Here is an 18,726-nt window from a genome sequence, read left to right as displayed (position 1 = left end):
AAATAAAATAAAATAAAATAAAATAAAATAAAATAAAATAAAATAAACCAGCCCCCAGCCTTACTTGTTAGCTCTTCAGTCAATACATATCACAATCCTGGAGACAGACACAGCCACGGCTCTTTCCAGCTAAAAATTTCTTCCCGAGGTTATCCACTGTTTATTTTTGCAGCATTAAAAGGCCGTGCTAAGAGACCACGCTCAGTTTTCCTGAACATCCAAAGCAGCAGCGAAGTCCTGCAGCGAATTCGGAGCAAGTTTGCGGAGACTCGCTCCCCGGGCCGCGGCTCCGTGGTTGCTCCGAGCTTGTAAATACAAGCTCCGTGGACAAAGTCCCAAATGACATCACTGGCAGCTGCTTATTGTTGAGTCTTTATTAACTGACTGTCAAAAAGAAAGGAGGGGGTGGGGAGCAAGAGTATCTTTTCTGCAGCAAAATCGGCATCTCGGAGCGGATTCCAGTTATACATGCGTAAATAATCCCATTGATGCAAATTTTCAAGAGCTTGGTTTTTCTCAGGTCAGAGCCTTTTTCTCCGGAAAGAGACACAGAATCGCCTCCACCAATTGACGCCGGATAAACTGAAAACGTGGAGGGAAAGTTTGCAATGCCAGGACAACCCCATTGAGTTGTTTACCCACCTGTTTGCAGTCGGCTTCAGAGTTTGATGATTCACAAATATGATTATTAGTTATGTCTTGTGTGGCCTAACAGCTTTTGCTGTGATACAGATACTTGCTTAATGTATTTCCTAAATGGGTTGTCTTGGGGTGCAACTCTTTTTAAAGACATACTCTAAAGGTTTTCATCTTGGGGTAGAAGAATGTCTTCCCTGAAATGTAAGCAAAATGTTGTATATATGTGCAAATAGGTGGATTTTTTTTTTTCTGAGAAGAGTGCTGGAAGCTTTCTTTAGATTCTCAAAAATTCTTTTTAATTTTATTTTAATGCCAATGCAGTAAACATAGTGTTATATTAGTTTCAGGTGTACAACATATGGGAGTCAACACCTCCATATACTACTCAGTGTTCGGCAAGATACGTGTAGTGTTGATCCCCTTCACCTTATTTTACCAGCTTCTCAAAATTTTAATGACCTACCTGCACCACCCCAATCATGCCCCACCCCCACCCCGCAAAAAAAAATCTTTGCTGAGTATCTATAATAATCTCAAGGAGTATTGTAATTCACCCCGGCCACCTCGAACCAGCAAGACAAAAAAGAGCACTTCCCTGCCTGTTTTCCATTCCGTCCTGGAATCTCTGCTTCTGTCAGCTGGTTCTTAACTTTTTTTTTTTTTTTAATAGTTCTCTCCCAACCCCCTCCCACCCCCACCTGGGGAAATCCACAAAGCCTCCACTGAGTCTCTGTCATGAAGCTCAACACTCTAGACCACTCTGTTCTCCTTCCTTCCTCTGAACTGCTCTAATGCTGCTGACTATTTATATTTATTTGCAGCTTTTTATATACCGACTTGTATTTTTAGCTTGTTTTGTAGCCATCTGTGTTCTGTCTCCCCAACCCAGTTTGAAAGGTCTTTGAGGGCAACCATTGTGTTGTGTTATTTGTTTACACTCAAATCGCCTGCCATAGTCAATCTTTGGCCCAAATGGGGGGAGGGTGCTAAGAATGGAGGCAGGAATAAGGCGGATTCCAGGGAATGGGGTGTATATTTAGATTAAACACTCTCCTGGCCCTTGGAAAACAATGACTTCACATCTCACTGCTTCCCCACAGTGGATGCTCACTGCATGTCCAAAACTTATTTTCTCAAGGAGCAGTGGTAGATTATTGATTTGAGAAGGTATCAAGGCCCCCAAATATTCCACTTTCATATAGGAATCACATAAAGACAGCACAGAACTCCGATGGGTGCAAATCAACACAATATTTATGGAAAACAAATTAGAAATACCTAAAGATTTTCTAGAGCGAGCACTTCCACTTTCCAGAGTAAACCCACCAATAAATTCACAAAAGAGCTCAAGAATATAAGCCCAAAAATGTTCTTTCCAGCATTATTTATAAACCAATAAAGTAGAGATAACTTTAATATCCATCAATATGAGAAAAGGTAAGTTATAAGCATAGTACAGAAAAGTGAGAAGGTTTTGAAAAAATGGAGGTAACTGTACATATACTGATATAGAAAGGAGTTGCTTGTTGCGTGAACAAAGCAAATTGCAGCATAAAATGTAGCAGTAGAGAATGATGGAGGAATTATACCAATTATTAACAGTGGTTATCCTTAGGGAGTGAGATAGAGGAACTTGCATTTCTGTATGATTATGGGTGGTTTGATCTTTTTCTCGATGAGCATGTTCCACTTTTGTTATTAAAAATAAGAGAAGTCCATGATTGTATAATTTTCAAAATAAATCGTGAGAAAAGACCGGCTATTTTTTCAACAAATGTCTGACATATAGTAGGTGCTCACTAAAGATCTATCGATTGAACATCTTCTCAGAGTGTCTGTGAGGAGACAGCAACACGTGGGGAGATAATGGGGTAAAGAAGATGTGAGAACCAGACACTGGATTTGTGTTCCTGATCCAGTGACCAATCCCCCTTTCCATTACATCGGAGGACTGGTTTGAAAACCTCTTAGACTCTCTTCACCTTAAGCAATGATTAAAGTTAAGTGTTGAGAACATAAAGTGCTGACCTTTCTGTTGTGCAATTGCCGTTTGACAAATGGAACTTTCAGGTAAGACAAGTATGAACCGCTCTGGTTCTGTTCGCTGGTGGCTAGGAAGCACAGGAGGACAAGTCAGAAAGCTTGTAAGGGCACAGGTTGGCCCAGCTCCTTGTCATGGCTGGTCTAACATTAGGGAACTCTCCAGAGGAAGGTTAGAAAAGTCTAATCCATAAAGAGTCTTCAGAGCTTTGTTAAGGACTCCGGGCTTTTAAATTCAGTGGCCTGGGGTGATGGCACAATGCACAGGTCTGTCTCCTCTACACACAGCCAATGAGACCTCTCTGACGGAAACCCGCAGGCATAAGCCATGCGTTAGACACGATGGTTTTCTTTAGGGGGAAAGAAGTCCACCAGAAAGAATGACTAGAAATTTCCACCAAGATAAGCTAGATTTTTTTCAAAGCACTATTTCTATTCCTCTAGAGGAAACAATCTGGAGTCTTGTCTTCCTTCCTAGTAAGAAGATAGCTCATGTCTGTAAAAATTTCAAGAAAAGGAAAGCACAGCCCATATTTCTTGCATTTTTTTTTTATTTTGCCATACTCCACACATTATAGGAACCTGAAGCCAGATTCTGTTTAAATGCACATTTGGAGCCCCTTGGGTGTAATAGGGTCACACTTTCTTAAGTGGAAGTTAAAGACAAGTATTAAACTTGACTTACAACTTGGTATAAAATTAAATAAGGGAAAGATGATGGGGGGGGCACTGTCTTCCCCACCTCTACCAGGTAATCATTAATGCTGCTGCCCAAATTACCACCTCACCTGCTAAGATGCTTAGCTCACCTCCCCTGTCGGGGCCTTCCTGGCCTCCTTCAGGCAATTCCCTCTCCCCCCATGACACCTGCCCTCACCCATGGAGGACTGCCAGCTGGTGTTACAAAAGGCATACGAATGTCTATTTGTCTGCTCAGTTTTCAAAACCTCTTATACTGTATTCTTCATGGTTGAGTGTTTTCTGGAAAATCCCTAAAGTCAGAGATGGTAATCAGATCTGTGAGGTGTGAAACACAGCAAAGAGGTCCCTTAGAGATGCTTGCTGGTGATGGTTGTGTATCATTGGGGACCTACCAAGACTATCATCACAGGTGCGGTTTTTACCTCCAGTGTCTGATTTCCCCTCTCTCTCTACCTCTTATCCCCAGAAGCAAGTATAACTACTGCCATTTATTAAACATTTGTGTGTGCTACTTGCATTAAACACATTACCTAATTTACCTTTAAAATAACCCAGTGAGTTATGTACTATTATTATCATTTCCCTTTTACAACTAAGGAAACTAAGGCCCACAGTTACTTAAATAATCTGACTATGGTCACACAATAGTAAGAGGTAGATCCACCATTTCAGGATTGTGAATACTAAAAAGAGATTTGATAAACCAATATGAATAATGACAAATTGGAATTAGAAACATGTAGTCATTGTGAAAGCACTCAGCTCTGATTCCAATATGTGACACATGACACTAGACATTCAATAGACCTTCAGAATTCAATATCAAACTAGTGTGATGTCTGTTCCTTCCCATAACCCAGCTGTTCTGCTTAGCTCTTAGAGGAGATATGGTGTAGACCTCAAAGACCAGTGCAAAGACCATGGGAATCATACTCACGGGACTTATGCCCAGAGCATCACCGGTGGAGTAAATTCTCCAGGCCCTTGGAGATGGGCAAGCTCCAATTGTGAGGAGAAAATATTGAAGAACAGGCATTTAAGTGTTTCTCTTTACACAGAGCATTCAGTAACTCATAACTTTGTGCCGATATCTGTTTTTCCTTGTGGAGCTAATGGTTCTGCCGATGCTTAAGAGATTGCCTGCTGCCAGCCAGTCTACCCCGTAAAAGTTAGTATGACCAGAAATAGGAAGCAGGAGAGAATTTAGAAGGAATAACATGAGCACACCTCAGCATTCAAACCAGCCTGGCTTTTTAGAGTGAGTGTCTAGGGGCCCCGAGAATCTGCATGTTTGAGAAGTGGCCCACATCGTTCTCATGCAGGTGGTCTTCAGACCATATTTTAAGAAGCACCGATTATAACAAGAGAAACGAATATCAGACCTTCTTGTCTACAACCAGACATTGATAAAGACCAAGTAGCTTCATCCAGTTTCCTTAGGAAGGAGCACTGTGACCAACGGGCAAATTCCTGGTAACTGTTAGCTTCATGGATCACATCTGACACAAAGCTGGTGCACAAAATGCAACTTGGAAAAGACAAAACAGGTGTCACAATGATGGTCCCAAACACCCAGTCAGATAAAAACGTTTTCAGGCTTTAATCGCTACAGATATTACAGTAGTCCCGTACAAAAATCACACAAAAACAAGAGTACACCATAAAGTGTGAAGTCCAACGAAGTTCAGATTATTCTCCTAACAACTGCTTTGATGCATTTCATGATATATCAAGTTCCAAACTTACAAATACTTTTTTCCTCATTGGGGGAAAGGGGGGGTCGCTTGCTGGTACCCTCAATGTACATGTAGTCTATTGGGTTGTTGACATGATTGGGGCACCAGGGACCTCTGGAGAGGGGGCTGATACAGCAAACATTTGTTGAAAAAGAAGGTGAAGGGGAAAGATGTAAAATGAGATCTACCATAAAAATGTGTCCTGGAAATGGGGTGCTGTCCCCCCATGCATTTGCTTTCCCACCCAGCTCAGGCTCTGGGTTCAGCCCCAGAGGAAGAGCGGGGGTTAATGTTCCTCAGGCATGAGAAGACTCTTGATGAAAGGCCCTATGTAAGTATAAAGTATCACCATGAAGTTGGAGGATTTTATTTCAGCCTCCTCATTGTGTTGTTGACAGTGCATACTGTGAGTTTGACATTTTTAACTACTTTGCTTGCCCCAAATAAAAAGGGCCGGGCCGGAGGAGGTGGGAAAAGGGGAGGGCGAGGGGAGCCATACTCTCCCCCTCACTTGGATTTTACACCAATCTGATGCACGGCATTGAAGTCCCGTTTGCCAGCCGGGTCCAACAATGCTACCTCAGAGATTTATGCAAATTCATTAAACTACAAGATGCAAGTTGCATTCCTTTTAACCTGAGAACAGAGTCCTCCTGAAACCAGAGCCTGAAGGAGGCCTCCAGAGACATGGCTGTCCCCAGACTGAGAAAGCAACTCATTTTGTGGCCTGTGGAGATTGTCTAAATAAAAAGACCCTGAGTTCAATTTTCAGCAGATACAAAGAAGCCATTAAAATCAGTGATCGCACTGAGGGAAGGAAGAGGGTGGAGCCAGCCACTGACTCTTCCATGTGTGAGACCCGGATTATTGTGTGATTGGTGCCCTGAATAAAGCCTGTCCTGGATGGTTTCACAGTCAGCTCCTCGTGCTCCTTGAAATGTACTGGGGCTCCTGCACCTAATGGTCCCTGCCCCCCCCCCCCCCCCCCCCGCGCCAAGACCAAGCCCTGACCACTGCCTCGGGATGCAAAGAAGAAAGGGAACTAACAGGTTAGGGTACCCCGGGGGAGGAAGCAGGATTGGATGCCCAGGGAGCAGAGTTGCAGGCTTCCAAACCCCTGCCTGATTTTGCCCAAATGGCCAGCAGAGCCCTGGGCTGACTCCGGACCCCCCAGGGGCCCCAGCATTCCTCCTTTCATGCTGACAAATCTTCTTAAGCTAAAAGGACAAAAGCAGGGATGCTGGAGGGAAGGCAGGGCAGGGTTCTGTTGTAGGGACGGGCTGGAAGAGGGGTGTGCCTTTTCTTCTTTCTTCTTTCCCTCACCTTTGGAACCGCGTGTGCACGCACACACACTATGAGTTCTTTTCTCTGATGGCCTGATATTTTAGGCTCCAGAAACACCTTATTTGATAGCAAGTATTCCTCACAGGCCCTTTAGAAAAGGTATCCTTACAGATCAGAGAAAGACAGGCAACCCTCTCCATAGTCTGTCCCCAACCAAATAGCCCTGGGAAGTCAATAGCAGTGGCAGAAAAGGGGGGGGGGGTGGTTCAGAGGGAGAGCCGCTCACTCAGGTACAAAGAACACCTGTGGAAACATGAGCCAAGCCTCAAGGGGATGCGTCAGACTGGGCTTTACCCTAGATGGGTTTTTTCAGGTCCAGGGCCAGCTCTGCCCTCTTGCCCTAGACCAAAAGAGAGAAAGAGGTCACCATGCAAGCAAATGATGCACATTTAGGGTATCTCCCCAGAGAGGAAGTCCCTGTTCTTTCCTCACCTTCCCAGGCAAAGCTCACTCTGGTGTTGAGAAATGGTCCTTTGTCCAGAAAACCACACAATACTCGGAGCCTCCATAATTCCCTGAGGAATGAGCGAGCCTGTGAGACCTAACTCGGCAGATAATAGAGCCCCTCAGCTCTATTGTCACTGCTGTTTAAACTTTATACCTTAAATAAATCCAGGGGAACTATTTGAAGACAGATTAAGCCTTTCCTGGGTATAATAATCTATTGTTAAACCTAAAAATCTACTGGTGGGGAAATCATTTTAAAACAGATTTATTGGGGCGCCTGGGTGGCTCAGTCGTTAGGTGTCTGCTTTAGGCTCAGGTCATGATCCCAGGGTGCTGGGATCGAGCTCCTCATAGGGCTCCCTGCTCCGCGGGAAGCCTGCTTCTCCCTCTCCCACTCCCCCTGCTTGTGTTCCCTCTCTCACTGTGTCTCTCTCTGTCAAATAAATAAATAAAATCTTTAAAAAAATAAAATGAAATAAAATAAAGCTTTTCTAATAACAAAGATTACCCATTAATTTTATTAGTTATCATTTATTATTTTGACTGATCATAGTAACGTAAGTCCTATCAGTCAAGGTCATGAGAGGCTACTGCTGGGTTAGAAACACTTAGGATGTGGCTAATACCTTCTGAATAAATATAAAAATGATACATTCCTTGTTTGTATAGGAAGAGCATAGTTACTATAATAAGGAGCCTTTAGAATGTTATTTTAGCAATAGGATACTTTTGAAATAAAATCTTGGGTAGAATTTGGTTACCTAAAACGGTTTCAGGATGGTATCCCTGACCTCTGAGAGCCCACCCGCCAGCCATCTCCTACTCCCACCTGCCAAAAAGAGCAGAGAAGGGATATTCATTCATAGGCAGGGCTGGATAAACTGAACTAAACTACATTATTCTTTCCCTGTCTACTCACCCCTTATTGAACCCTGCTCTCTGAGCTCTTTTGACCCAGACCGTCTGTAGCACCCCGCTTAGCACTTAATTATATACAGCAAGGACTCATGGGTTCCCATTTGCTTTTGGTAGGCCACTCTTACCTCCCAGTCAGGTTGCTGTCATCCTGATTCAGAGACCATATTCTAGACTTCGTAGTTAATATGATGCTAAGCATGAGGCCTACAAAGTAAGGGCAAGCAGGTAGATTTGATCCAACATGGGATGCCAGTCACAGACTTGAACGGGTGCCAGCGAAGCAGAGAGGCAAGGCATCAGTGCCTCCGAAGAGGAAACTTGACTGTCTCTCTTCTTTTCCTGCTTCAGCTACCCCTCTTCCAACCCACATGGCAGATGCAGATTATCATACCTGCCTGTTCCTCCAATATGCAATCAGTATCATTAATAATGGTGAAAAATATATTGGGAGTTCCAGAGAAAATAACACATTTTTGTCTAACAAATGTCATGTGAACTTGAAGACTATACCAATCATTATCTTTTAGGGATGCCTGGGTGGCTCAGTCAGTTAAGCGTCTGCCTTTGGCTCAGGTTGTGATCCTGAGGTCCGGAGATCAAGCCCTGCATCGGGCTCCCTGCTCAGCGGGCAGCGTGCTTCTTCCTCTCCCTCTGCTTCTCCCCCTCGCTCATGCTCACATGCTCTGGTGCGTGTGCGTGCTCTCTCTCTCTCAAAACAATAAAATCTTTAAAAAAATCATTATTTTTTAAATTTATTATTGAATTTGCTAATGCATTCACTGAGTCACTCTCCAAACATTACATGGAGCACTTTACGGTTTATACAACAAATCCTCATTGGATGCCTCCTGTATTCCAGGCTCTATGCATATTTTGGAATCCAAACAGCTACAGGTACTCAGAGAATATTCTTTGGGCATCTACTGATTGGGAGGTATAATAGAAAATACATAGAAAAATATTTTTACCCCTGTTTTGAAGAAAATAAACTGAAAGTGTAGGGACCATTAGTCTAAGGATGAGAGGTGGTAACAGATTTTATGTCAGAAACGGAAAAGTGAAGGTAACCTGACAATAATGTGCAGCTAATTGAGCATGATGCACCAAGCTCTTAGATACAAAGAACTTAGTCATTTAGTAGGGGAGCCTAGTTCCTCAATGGTATTGTTGACTGAGTGTGAACTGTGCTTAACACGAGGTTAGAAAGTCCAAAGGTCACCATTAGTGCCACATATCAGCTCTTCAGGGCCTTTCCTGTAACACATTCCTTATTTTGGACATAAAATAAGCAGATCTTGCTCTCATTTCAATGTAGAGACTAGACTCATTTCCACCAAGAGTTTTTGGCCTTGAATGTAGATTAAGGCACATTCTCAGAAGTAGGTAACCTCCCTGGCCCCCACAGCACACTTCCACACCAGCACTAAATTATGTCCAGCCCCCAGGAGAGACTCATTCACTCTGGGAGAGGGGAGTCCTGGATATGTGGAACTTGAGTTTGGGGTAGCAGTGGGCTTCTTACTAACTTTGAAACACATATTACGCTTCTGGTGAGAGAGAAGGAAGGAAGAAGGAAGGAAGGAAGGAAGGCAGGCAGGCGGGAGGCAGGGAGGGAGGAAGGAAGGAAGGGATATTTCAGAATCACTGAGGTGAGGGCACGTGTGGAGAGAAGGCTGCCAGGTTTGGTCCGCAGTGCCTGGGGGTACAAGAGAGTCCCAGTCTGTACTGAAGACACTGGCTTGGGGCCTGGCCTGACCAGTATGGCACTGTAAATATTCAGGTGCATTATGGCATTTAGCTCTGGGTTGTATCCACGATTTATTGCCTGTTTTACTCCTCTTTCCATTCTTTCCCTATCCTCAGCAGTTTGTTCCCCCCCAAAAAAATTCTCTTTTAATTCACTGTCTTCATGTTCCATTTCCTTTTGATCTATATTTATTAGCTGCCAAGTGAGTGTGAAGCACTTGCAGGAATCATCAATAATGTCACTCCTGACTGGATGGAAAAATAGCTGCTCATGGTTTCCCAACCCTCTACCCAACCATTGTCCACGGCTTCGGTTGTAAGTCCATGAGGTGCCTTGGGAAAGGCTTTGTTCAATCCACGTAGAACCCAGGTTTAGCAATGAAAGTCAAGCATCCTGGGAAACCCCTTGTTCTGGGCAAACCAACAAGGTTGATCACCCTAAGCCTACCTAATTTCTATTAGCAACTTCCCAAAGTCTATAAAAAAAAAATCTAAGCGGGGGGCGCCTGGGTGGCTCAGTCGTTAAGCGTCTGCCTTCGGCTCAGGTCATGATCCCAAAGTCCTGGGATCAAGCCCCACATCGGGCTCCCTGCTCCGCGGGAAGCCTGCTTCTCCCTCTCCCACTCCCCCTGCTTGTGTTCCCGCTCTCGCTGTGTCTGTCTCTGTCAAATAAATAAAATCTTGAGAAAAAAAAAAAAAGTCTAAGCAGGAACAGTGTGTTTCTTTTTTTTTTTTTTTTAAAGATTTTATTTATTTATTTGAGAGAGAGAGAATGAGAGAGAGAGAGCACGAGAGGGAAGAGGGTCAGAGGGAGAAGCAGACTCTCTGCCGAGCAGGGAGCCCAACGCGGGACTCGATCCCGGGACTCCAGGATCATGACCTGAGCCGAAGGCAGTCGCTTAACCAACTGAGCCACCCAGGCGCCCCAGGAACAGTGTGTTTCTATACAAGTCCCCCAACACTCCCAAATTGCTCCCATCAGCCCCTCCCGGGTAAAGATTCGGCATGGCTTCCTCTTCTTCCTCTTGAGTCCCACTTCCTACAGCAACATAAACCTCTGCTCTGGTCTTGTGTTTCCGTCTTCCTGGACAGCCTTCCTTCCTTCAGCATCAGCCCTTACCCATGGGCAACCTCCTTTTCTTCCCCCACCCATCCCAGGAAAAGACATTTGGCCAAATTGTGAGGTCTTTTCAAAGAGACACTGGGGTGTGTCTTTCTGGGAAGGTCTCGTCTTTCAGTCTGCAACTCAACCTGTGGAGGATGTGGGCTCGTGCTGCCCAGACCCCTCCTCAAGCGACAGGGGGCCTCCAGCTGCCAACTCCTTTAAGATTTGCCTCACCCAAAGGCCCATCCTTCCCAAAGGGGCCCACATCCAGTTATTGGTCCATGCAAGAATAAAAAGGCCAAGGAATACTGAGTTCATTCGTGTCGCCCTATGGGCCACATGCATTTGACAGCTGTCTGTAGGGTTGGCGGAGGCTCTATGGCGTCTGTATCACGGCTCACCTTCTCCTTGTGTCTAGTCCACATTCTTCCCTTCCATTCTGCAGGTTTCAACCTCAATCACCTCCCCCCACCCCACAACGCATATTCTAACCCAATCAATATACAGGCTCTATCTCAGTTTCTGCTTCTGGGGAGCCCAACCTGTGTCACAGCCTCAAACCTTGAGAATTTTAAGTACAAAACAGGAAAGTGTGTGTGGTTTCTGCAGAGTCCTCAATACCATCAGTTTTCTTAGGTAACTAGGGCACTGGATCAGGGTGAGAAACTACAGGATATGCTCCAGTACAGAAACAACCCAACAGCTCATCTAAAGGAAACACACTTAAAGCAGGGCAGCAGCTTGAACAAGTAAAGAAAATACATAGGTCAAATAATAACAGGGGTAAGTGTGATGCCCATGAACACTGACCGAGCACCTAGGATGTGCCAAATGCCTGTCACAGCACTTCAGATGTCTTCACTCAGTTAAGCTTTGCCACAATCATGTGTGTAACATCCTTTGTTATCCTCCTTTTTACAGTGAGGAAACGGAGGCACACACAGTTTGAGTAACTTACTCAAACTTGCACAGTAGTGAGCTAGGATTTTAACTCAAGGAGCTGGCTCCAAAGCCTCCACCCAATGGTCACTATGTGTGATGTGAATGCAGTACACGTACTCTCTAAACAGACTAAAGCAAGGGGAAGCGATCAGTGAGAAATCAGGCAATGAGGAACTTGAATACACACAGGACTCAGAGGGACAGCTCAGATGGGACATGACAACAGCACATGACAGAAGAGACCTCGATCCTCTGGCCAGATTCTGGCCTCGCCTTTATTCTCTTTATAGGGCAGGAGACAAGCTCAGGTTTGACCAGCCCAGTTCCATGTGTGAAAGCAGATAAGTGGGTATACCTGGCTAGAGCGAAGGATTTGTGCAGAGATACAGATAGCTCTGAACAGAAATAGGAAATAAGACTGTCTCAGTGGAAGGGAAGCAAGTGATAAGATTAATGCCCTCATCCCACCCGTGGCAGTAAACCTTGCCCTCCATCATCAATGGGCTACATCAATATTTTGATGACCTTCGTTTTTTCCCTAGATAAGGAAATCCTCTATGCTAAACTGAGATACACCCAGGCCCTATTCCAACCTCCATGTCAATGTCCTTGTGGGTTTCACATATATATCTTTCTCTCCCCATTAGGTTTCCACCAGGAGAACACAATTCTTTTATCTTCCAGAAATATAGGATAAGGAACACCGTAAGTATTTTTGGCTTCTGTACATGTCAACACAAAAGATAGAGATTAGATTGTTGTCTTTTCCTTTTCTATCCAACTCTGGTGCTGCAGAGAAACTAGACAAACCAGTGAGCCCACTGCCAACGCATCAATCAAAAGTTACAGGTGCAAACCACGGATTCCTTCCCTGAGACTCAGGAGGCCAAAGTTTCCCCGCTTCCCCTCGTGACCTGTTTGCTCACCCACAAGTTACTAATAAGCTGGGATAACGCTGGTCATTGCTGCTTCTTGGAATGAATGTTTAAACCACAGTCTACCTTCTACCTCTCTGTAGGAGAAAAGAGAAAAAGATGAAGATAAATAATTAAAAAAAAATTCTACACGGCAAATTATTCATACTCCAAGTCTTTGGCCAAGCAGGATCTAAATTTTTGTACCTCTGTTTCTCTGAGCTCTGTGTATTATTCAGATGAATGTGGAAAACCCCTGGGGGCTAAATTCCTAGAAGGGAAACAGCTATTTTCTCTTTTACCATTGAAACCCTGCTCACCGTGGGGTGCTAAGAAGAAATGAACAGCTTTAATAACTTGGTGGGGGGGGTGGCTGCCTCTACCTTAGCCAGCATAATGGAGTTACGGTGCAGCATAAATCATAGGGTCTAAAGCAGGCTGTCTCTTGAAGGCCCAGGGAAGCCTCTTACTTAGAACAAATCAGCATGGTTTATTTCCAGACAGGGTAAAAAGCATTTCCCCCGTAAGCTTTAATCACCTCTCGGTACCTTAGAACACTCAGTACCTTAGAACACTCAGTGTGCAGGTCCTCGGAGGTAAGGGAACATTGTGGATGGACTTTGGTTTTGCACCCGAGGCTTGCATCCAGAATATACAATCACAACATCAAAACTATCAGTCAGTATTTTTTAAGATCATGTCTCAGGCATATGTGTAAGTATGTGAATATACGACCCACCCAGAGTGTGTAATCAGTACAGATTAATGTCTCTCTCTCTCACACACACACACATCATACACACACGCAATTTTAGAAATAGTTTTAAAATAAATGGTTTCAAACTCAATAACTATTGGTAATCAGTTATTAAAAAGCTCAGCTGACATCCCATAGCTTCCCTTTTCTTCCAGCCTACTTCCACTTTCCCTTCCTCTTGCCCATCTTTCTCATATGATTTAAGTCAAGAAGAACTCAATAATATCTACATTAGCCCCTAACACTTACTCTTTCTCAGAACTCTGTTTCACATGGGATGACCTCATCCCAAGTTAATCCTCCAATGCTGCTAAAATAAATCTGTATTGAATGAGAACATTTGTTTTCCTCTCTTCAAAATGAGTTTGAAAAATTTAAAAAGTAAACGCGGGAAGGAAATGTCTCAGAGGCATCTGGGCTCCCGGTGAATAGTATCAAAATGCTGCATGCTTGTAAGACAGGGCTGGAGATGGTTATCTAATTGGACATCTGCACCTCTTCCCCTCCCTGTCCACTTCCTGCTGGGCAGGATTCTTCCGCTGGAGAGTGAGCCCATTTAATTGGAACACACTGGCTAACGTAGGTCCCTCGGTTCTGCTTGGTGGGACCTCATTGGCTGCCCCGAGGCACAGGTGTTAGTTTGGGAATGCGTTCTCCCAGGGCAGGCATCTGGCCCTGGGTCCTTGGCAAACCAACTGTGACAGGTTCCTCCAACAGCCGCAGTGGCAGGCTCAGTTTCCAGGTGATTAAATAATCTGGCTTTCTGGCCTGCTCATGCGTCTGGATTGGAGCCATTTCCCTGGAACGGGGCTGAACCAAACACGGCTCTCTGCTCAGTGACCACAGCTCCGTGTCTATGGGCTGAGGCTCCTCTGAAGTTATGAAATATCCCCTTCTCTTTCCCCGGCCACTCAAACCCAGAGTCATCACAAACATGTCCTTGGAACTATGAGCTCCTCCACTGCCTGAAATGGAGCTGAAATCTCACTTTTTGTTGTAAATAAGTGTTAAGTTTGATAGCTGTGCATTGAAAAGCAGGGGCCGATTCTAACACCGGTGAGAAAATATTCTCTTCTTGCAATATCCAGCATGCCCATGCAGTACACATTCAACGGCAGGTGGACACCAGATGAAGATACAGATCAAGGAAAGGTAGACTCAATGTTTTACATTTTCCAAAGACACAACACCGTGTCCTGGAGAAATAATTAAAAGACTGCTTTTTGGGGAAGCTTAATGCTTCTGATATGCAAATACTAGCGGCCTCCCCTTGAATAAAAACACAAATCCACAGCAGGTGGTGGTTAATTTAAGGAAAGCTCACCTGCCGCAAGGGGATCCTATAGACCAGTGATTTTTAACGTGGGGTCTCTGGACCACAGCATCAGTGTCACCTGGGAGCCCATGAGAAATGCAAATTCTTAGGCCCACCCCCCACCTACTGCATCGGAAACTCTGGGTGGGACCCAACAGTGGTTCAACAAGCTCTCCCCAGGTGATTCCAATGCAAGAAAAGTTTGAGAACTACTGTTCCAGGTGAAGGTGGGGCTTGATATGATCTCACTGAGGGAGTGTGAGGGTTGTTCTGGAGATTTAGGCATGCATACTCTCTGAATATCACTCGATCATGATCTACTCCTACTTCAGCTAGCTTTGATTCATGCTGCTCCGACTCTCTCCTACAAGGTACTACTACCAGCTGTTTAATTCCCTGCTTGCACACAATTATACCCCCCGATACACACAGTAGTCATTAGCTGGTGATTTGCTGCACGATGTGCAACTCCCCAGACATCCAGATGTAGCAACTCACCATTAAGTCCTATTCAAAATTCCTCCAAGGGACAGACGTAAACGACCCCATTTTATAGATAGTGGAAATCTAGGTTGCCAATGGTCTTTCAATGAAGACAAGATAAAAATAGTTCTGGGTTCACTCTTTGTTATAGTAAATGGCATATTTCTAGTCTCCCAGTCCCGTCACTCTGGTATAAAATCAAAAATCCTAAGACACCTTTCTAAGCCTCCACCAAGTAAAAGGTTGGGATAGGGATATCCTGTTATTTGTTCAAGATGTCTCCAGTCAGCTGATATAAAATTTTCGTAGACCAAATCATCTTGCAGAACAGAATCTGGGATAATAACCACTATTGACGAGACCATGCTGAAATAGGCATCTTTATACAATGTTAACAGGAGTTGTAAACTGGTACAACCTTTTTGGGAAGAGATTTGGCATATCCTTTGACTTAGTAATTGCACTTTTTAGAATTGAGCAAAAGGAAATTGTCCACAGATGGTAAAAATGATTAATATATAAGAAATTTTTCTGTAATAATATTTTTAAAAATAAAAAAAGGTATTTGTCTTTATCTGACTTCTTTCACTTAGCATACTACCCTCTAGGTCTATCCATGTTGTTGCAAATGGCAAGATCGCAACCTTTTTATGGCTGAGTAATATTCCATTATGTATGCACATATATATGTGTGTGTGTATACACAAAAATTTATAAACAGTGAGATACCATTCTTTAAAGAATTATGAGTTAACATGCAATACACCAACAATACATATGTCCATGTGAAAACACAGATATTCATTGAAAATGACTGAATAAAAACCACTGATATACTAGGAATGGTTACAGTGTTTTATTATACCAAACCTGGGAAATAGTATCCCCATCTTATAGATAAGGGAACGGAGGGGGGTCTATAAACACTAGTGATTTTGTCCAAAATTACCTAATAAATAGAGATCAAGGTCATGTTTGTCTGAATCAAAGCCCACCCTTTGCATAGTCTATTGTTCACTGCTTCTCACAGCTTAAGTGGTTACAGACCACGGTTGAACTGGGAATGCAAGCCAGGTTTCTTACTCTTGTTTACTGTCTACTGCAAGAAACATACGAAATATCATTTTGTCATAGGTCATTAATCACTTCTATTTAAATTTGTTCCAACCACTTCAAGAAGCAATGATAATAAAAATTGCAATTATTGAACTATAGTATGCATTAGGCATGTGCTAATCATTTTGCATGTTAATTCATTTAATAGTTTTTATGACAACTGTTTATTACAAGCACGATTTACCTTATTTTACAAATAAGGAAATTGACCCTCAGAGGGTTTAAGTATCTGCCCCGTACTCACAGGTAGAAAGTGTCAAAGTGAGAATTCAAACCATCTGCTGGACTACAAAATCTATGCTCTTCATTTCTCCCTTCTGAAATATTTCTAGGGAAAAAGGTTTTTCCAGCTCCTTCCATCTCTTAACTCTGGCATCAAGTTTATGTGTTTTGGCATAAATAGTATCTTGGCATGGAGCTGATCATTAAATAAGAAAAAGTGAGAACAAGCACTCTTGGCCCTTATAAGAGTCTGTGATTCAGTATGAATGGATATTAGAGATAATAGGCAGATCTGGCGTTTTCTCCTCAACATCTTTAGCACAGAGTTCATTAAGGGCTGAGGGTTTCAATAGTAAAAGTTCATTCAGTTATAATTAACTCAAACCCTTAGTAGGACCCCATCGAATACTTAAATATTAATGACCAATTGAAGCCAAACATTCCCTAGGTATCCAAATGCCTGAGTCTCAGAACTGTCCAGCAGCTGCCAAAATGAGTGCCACATGACTAGCAGGCCAATAATACACTCACTGAATCCTCAGTCGCTTCCTTTCCTTCTGTTTCCACTTCCTAGCCTGTTCCTGAACCCCTGTATACTTGACCAGGGGGCTTAACTCCTTGCCCTCACTCACCCGTAAGACCTGATGCTTTCTGTGGGTGATTTACCATCACCTTGACTTCCGCCACTCCCACTTGTTATTGGATCACACGCTATTACGTTGACTTCAGGAAAATAGGCACCAGATTATTCCTCAAGGTCTGGTGCTCCCAATGGGTTCTCATCCAACAAATGAGAACCATGTGTTCCCACTTAGATGTGAAGCACTAGGAGAAGAAAGCCAGCCAGCCTATGCCTTCTCTTAATCCTCAGAGTGGTGGTATGGGCAGATGGTGGCTACATCATAGCAAGAGATCTAGTGTGAGTCAGTGGGCACTTGAGCACTTTTTAAGACAGCAGTATCACACACACACACACACACACACACACACACACACACACACACACACAGGTGCAAACTGCCCTCAGGAACTAGGCAGATAATACAAGTGAAGCCCAGAGTGGGGATATGGTAAGGAACGGTGGAGAGGGGACTATGATGAGCTGGAGATGAATGGCCAGCCAAAGGAATTCAGATCCACAGTTTCTTAAATTCTTAGTGGGCCAGACAAAAGAGATCTGCAGAACTAGTTCACAATCACTGAATGGGATGATCAATTTTAGCCTATATATCCACCAGAACTTGAATTCTGGAAAATGTAGGGTGAAGAGACTGACACTAGGCTACCGTCAATGCCTGTGGAGTTCTCTTTGTTTCACATGAAGCAATAGGCTGGCACCAACTTCGCTACAATAGCAGTCAGCAAATTTTTTAAGAACAAGTAGTATGTAAGAACTAGAACTCAGGAGCCAGATTTCCTGGATCTGAATCCCAGGTCCCCCATTTACTAGCTAGGTAACCTTGCATAACTTACTTAATCATACTCAGATCTGCAGACTGTGAGGACTAATGGGACCATTATCTCCTAGAGTTGTAAATTACTTAGAACAATGTCTGGCACATAATAAAGGCTCAGTGTCAGATAATAATCACTGTGTGACCAACTGAAATGCCTCAGTTCTGCTCCTTAGAAGATAACCCTAGTACAACATACTCAGTCATCTTTCAGCTTGGCACGGAATGATGGAATGGAAAAATCTAGAAGTAATTATATCTTCCTGAGAAAGACATTCATGTGGAGGACAGAAGAGCAGTTAAATTGTGTGCACACAGTCTCCACCTAAAAGGAAGGGTGGGAAATGTCCTCGGGGTGGCAGAGGAGAGCCAGACAGGATTTGAAAATGGGTTGTCCCCGTCTGAAATGTAGACAATGTAGAGAAAAAATTTAGCCCTATGCAACTTTCCTGAACCTTGAGAAGAACAAGTTGTTCTTTGCAGCTCCCCTCCCACATCTTCCCCTAATGTCATCTTAATTTTAAAACACCTTGCTATCAGCTTACAGCCCATGCCTCTCTCATCTCAAAGCACCCATGCTAGCAAATTGCCTTTTCCTCTCCAACGCTAGCCAAAATGTCAAAATTTTACAAAGAAATCCGTCTGATTTAATGAATTCACAGGACGGTATACATTATTGAGCACCTCACCTGCATTTTTAACCTTCATTCCCATCAAAATTTTCCAGTCCCTCCAGTATGGTAATTTTCAAACCACAGTGTTCAATCTATTGCTGATTAAATCAGTTTACGGTGTCCAGACCAGTGTTGTGTTAATGAAATAAAATAAAGAATGTTAAAATGGAAT

General features: G+C 43.5%; 1 protein-coding gene across 2 annotated transcripts in view; it reads right to left on the bottom strand.

Annotated features, from left to right (window-relative positions):
- NCKAP5 (NCK associated protein 5) overlaps positions 1-18,726 on the bottom strand; it is a 965,493-nt gene that overhangs the window by 877,342 nt on the left and 69,425 nt on the right. The window contains exon 1 of one of the 2 annotated variants that reach the window (XM_025857088.2): positions 65-269. The exons of the other annotated variant lie outside the window; for it this stretch is intronic. The gene's annotated coding sequence lies outside the window, so the exon portion shown is untranslated. Of the gene's footprint in view, positions 1-64; positions 270-18,726 lie in introns of those variants that run through there. 2 annotated transcript variants of the gene reach the window in all.

Source organism: Callorhinus ursinus, unplaced genomic scaffold (assembly GCF_003265705.2).
Source record: "Callorhinus ursinus isolate GAN/ISIS: 27379988/994484 unplaced genomic scaffold, GSC_fseal_2.0 scaffold2, whole genome shotgun sequence".
NCBI classification, from domain to species: domain Eukaryota; kingdom Metazoa; phylum Chordata; class Mammalia; order Carnivora; family Otariidae; genus Callorhinus; species Callorhinus ursinus.
The sequence above is the reverse complement of the archived record's forward strand: the minus strand, read 5'-3'. Positions and strand labels throughout refer to the sequence as shown.